Source organism: Pangasianodon hypophthalmus, chromosome 9 (assembly GCF_027358585.1).
Source record: "Pangasianodon hypophthalmus isolate fPanHyp1 chromosome 9, fPanHyp1.pri, whole genome shotgun sequence".
NCBI lineage: Eukaryota > Metazoa > Chordata > Actinopteri > Siluriformes > Pangasiidae > Pangasianodon > Pangasianodon hypophthalmus.
The window spans coordinates 3,352,135-3,355,657 of NC_069718.1; the positions used below are offsets into that span (position 1 = coordinate 3,352,135).

At 35.0% G+C, this 3,523-nt stretch overlaps 1 long non-coding RNA gene across 1 annotated transcript; it reads left to right on the plus strand.

The window, feature by feature from the left end:
* Window positions 1–293: 293 nt before the first annotated feature.
* Window positions 294–2,930, plus strand: LOC128318809 (uncharacterized). The gene is made up of 3 exons (XR_008302242.1): window positions 294–418; window positions 1,779–1,847; window positions 1,920–2,930. It is a non-coding gene; the product is annotated as an uncharacterized LOC128318809 (long non-coding RNA).
* The last annotated feature ends 593 nt before the right edge of the window (window positions 2,931–3,523 follow it).

Genomic DNA, 3,523 nt, shown 5'->3' on the forward strand with positions numbered 1-3,523 from the left:
GTACTGAAAGCATTACCTATAGGCTGTAAGGTTGCATCCCTGATTGTAGTCATTTGTTTGGCCAAAGGTCATTGGAGAATATTTACAACATGTGCTGAAAATTGACCTCCACCCTGGAATTAATCCTCTAATTGGCTATAATGTTGAGTGTAATTAGAAATCAAAGTGTAATACCAGGAGAGAAGTGAAAAAAACTGAGGTTTGTGATGTCGCTGAATGTACGCCCCCTCATAAGAGCAGAAGGACCTGTTACTCCTTTCGAAACTCCGCCTTTTCTCTATACCTGCAGGAAACAAAAGCAGCCCTGTGGCACAACATGCAGGCTGGTGTGACAGGCAGAACTGACTTTTGTCCTTGTTAAACTTTTGTTGATACTTTATCTTATACAACACACAGTAAATATTCTTTTCCATCCAAGGTAAGACCTGACTGTTTTTTGTAACTAAATGGGATTTGATCCTTGCTGTATTTGCTGGTGAGAAACTGGTTTTCAGAACAGGTTAGGTTTTAGTCTGCTGCCGGCTGTCATACAGGTTTACAGGAAAGCAGTGCCTTGGAAATTCCATAGAAATGCCATTTTTAAAACTTTAACAAACAAGTGAAGTTCCTAAAAATAAAAATATTAATGTTAATATTAAAAAAAGGACAATAGGAAATATTGTTGAAAGAGATTTTTAAGAACTATACATAGAGGAAATTAAAGAAAAGCTGTAATAAAAGAATTTACATGCTTCCAGTAAGAATGTATAGCATAAACGGGTTAATAAAGGCTTATATAGTTTTAAAAAAACTTAAAGTAATTACTTACTTTATGTAGCTACAATAAATATCTACAATGATATAGGCTACATGCACAGTGATGCTATTTTCCTGTTTTTCCAGAATCCCAACTTTGACAAGTATTGGAAGTATGAAAATTGAAGGTTGAAAAGTGGCTTGGAGCTTTTTTATTAATCTTCATATTTCATACAAACAAAAAGGCAAACTGTTTTCCTCCCTTAAGATATATTTCACCAACTTTCTACATTTTAAACATTAATAAACAGCACCATTTATAGGCATTATTACAGTGTATGTATCAATCATAGGCATGACAGTGAGGTTTGTTATCAAGCATAAAAAATACAACAAATATGTGCACCTTCATACAAAATTGTTAATATTTAAAAAAAAAAAAATAGCTGTCAGGAAAAACCATTTAATCTGATTTGTGACAAGAGAAATTTTTTTTTTCATTTTTAAAGATAAATGCACACACATGCCACTTAATGAAAATCCAGAATGGAAATTTGTAATAATAATAATAACAGTATGCTAATGTTCACCTGTCCCCTAAAATAAAGCAACACGAGGGAGTCATTTTTAGCCATATGACCACTTTTTTCATGTTTTAGCAATAATTCTAAAAGGCTTGATGATTAAGGGTTCAACAGTCAATGCATCAGGAATGAAGAATCACTGAACGATAATGTGTTTCCTTTATATGAACAACATTTCCTGTTAAAAAAGAAACACTTTCAGGCCCTTCTTTCTCTCCCCTTTTTCAAATACACCCTTGGGCCTGGCTTAGGTCTGTGACTGGACAGTGACTGCAACAGAAAATTACATTCACGTCTTACATGAAGTCAGCGTTTCACTCTTAAACAGCTCCTGCTGATTGGTTTTCACTGAAGGTTTTGCTTTTCAGTGTTGTCCTTTCACGCTGTCCTTGTGTCACAAATGAAAGGTCTGTGTATTGCAAACTTCTCCATATGTTATAGTCTGTGTGTGTGTTTTAGAAAGTCAGGGACCCATGGGCGGTGTGACATTCCTCTACATTTACATCATATGGCTGATCACTTCTGTTGGTAAGTGGACAGATAATTCTCATAACTGCCTCAGAGATGCTAAAACTCATCTAGATGCTTAATGCTCTGCAGATGCTCAGGTCATATCTGCCCGAGTGGGTTCCACAGCTGTCCTGCCCTGTGAACTGAGTAACACATCCAAGCCGACAGTGTATATTCAATGGCGCACTGATTTTGCTGTTGTGTTTGAAAGAACGAGAAGGAATTTATACCAGGGTGAAAGATATACAGGCCGTGTGTACGTTCCTGAGAAGCAGCTGCTGAAAGGGAACTGTTCTCTGGTGCTGAAGAACGTGTGGTTTGATGATGCTGGAGTTTACTACAGCTACCTGTTCGTGAAACGCAGAAAGAGATCTGTCACTCATTTCATCCAGAGAGTCGAACTCGAAGTTTATGGTAAGTTTTTTTTAATAGTACACTCTAAAATAGCTTGCTTAAGAATAATTCATTTTGGTGAATTTGGAAACCTAGCATGAGCTGTTTTAACTCAGCGAGGTTGGGTGAGGAGGTTGACCAGCATGCTGGAGTGATTTAACCCAACTTTCACTCGAGCTGTTATGGTTACAATGTGTAGGTTACATCACGGGTTTTTTAAATCAACATAAATGAGTGTGAAAGCAGCCTTACTCGACTAAAACAGTGCAACCTGTGATTTACAGCTGCACTACAGTCAGAGCTGCTGTTATAGTAAATTAATCAACACCTTCTGACCAATCATAATCCAGAATTCAACAGCGCTGTGATATAAAATAAGATACACTTCTTCAATTAAGATATTAATATGTATTTTATTGTGCTTGTCAAATCTTAGAGGAATTTTCAGTAAGTCCATTTTGCACTGTCTTCTTGATATGATAAAATAATGAGATGGACAAGTCCTTAACCAATAGGAAGTCAGTGAGAGGAAGTGGGCGGAGTTAAAAACAATACAGAACAGAGCAGGACTGGGATGAGGAAACACTGGAATGCAATTTTTTTGTGTTCTTGGCCTAAACATGTTTCTGATCTAGAGCTACATTTTAGATTAATTGTTGGAAAAAGTTCCTAAAAAATTAACTTCTTTCTTTTTCTTGTTTGTTTCCTCTTCCTCCCAAATACCTGAAGATATAGGTAAGTGAAGTTTTAAAAATAATTGTATCTTTTAATATTTACATTTTTTAATATATATATTTTAAATGCATATTTTTTAACAATTATTTTTAATAATCAGAATTTTTTTAATGTTAATACTTTAAAAATTAGGCAAAAAATGTGGTATCAGATTTATTGAGTGACTAATGAGAAAAAAATTAATTATAACAAATTTCTGTTTCTTTGCAGAAGATGCTGGAGCTACCTTCTCTCAGCTATTCCTGCTCTTTTCCCTTATTTTATCTTTACCGTATTTTCTGTTCTACATTGTAAAGAAGAAATTTTGGATAGAAGTGAAAATATCAAAACTATGAATTCTGAGTTTTTGTAACAACTGCAGTTATCTCGGTTAAGATTTTCTCATTTGTTCAATTGTTCAAATTTGTTCAATTTAATTTCTTCTTCTTAGCAAATCTGGTTAAAACATAATCACAGTTAGAAAGACTTAACTAGAATTTACATTTTCTGAAGAAAACATCAGTGGTGCTTGCCAATGGAAAATTCGACACCGACATGCAGCTGCACATGCCGGTCATTAGGGGAGG